At 46.3% G+C, this 326-nt stretch overlaps 1 non-coding gene across 1 annotated transcript; it reads left to right on the top strand.

Annotated features, from left to right (window-relative positions):
* On the top strand, positions 1-74 carry TRNAI-AAU (transfer RNA isoleucine (anticodon AAU)). Its single transcript has one exon. It is a non-coding gene; the product is annotated as a tRNA-Ile (tRNA).
* The last annotated feature ends 252 nt before the right edge of the window (positions 75-326 follow it).

The raw sequence follows: 326 nt of genomic DNA, 5'->3' as shown, positions 1-326 counted from the left end.
GGTCGGTTAGCTCAGTTGGTTAGAGTGTGGTGCTAATAACACCAAGGTCGCGGGTTCGATTCCCGTACAGGCCAGGTTGCATTTTTTCTCTCAACTAAACTCTTTTTTTCTCATTTAATCAAGCTCTTAGAAATCCATACACTCTGTTGCTCCAGTATACGTTCACTTTCCATTAGTCCTTCTTTTGCCACTGCTGACCAAAGCTCAAGCAGGCAGCGCCAGTAGAACAACACAAGTGCAAGGGATTGTCTCTCCAAGATGGAGACACTGCCTCAGACTATGTCTCGTGAGAGGTGGAGGGAGACCAAGAGCTGATTATTAGATGC

Source organism: Pleurodeles waltl, chromosome 12 (genome assembly GCF_031143425.1).
Source record: "Pleurodeles waltl isolate 20211129_DDA chromosome 12, aPleWal1.hap1.20221129, whole genome shotgun sequence".
In the NCBI taxonomy this organism is placed as follows: domain Eukaryota; kingdom Metazoa; phylum Chordata; class Amphibia; order Caudata; family Salamandridae; genus Pleurodeles; species Pleurodeles waltl.
This window is presented reverse-complemented; position numbering and strand designations above follow the sequence as displayed.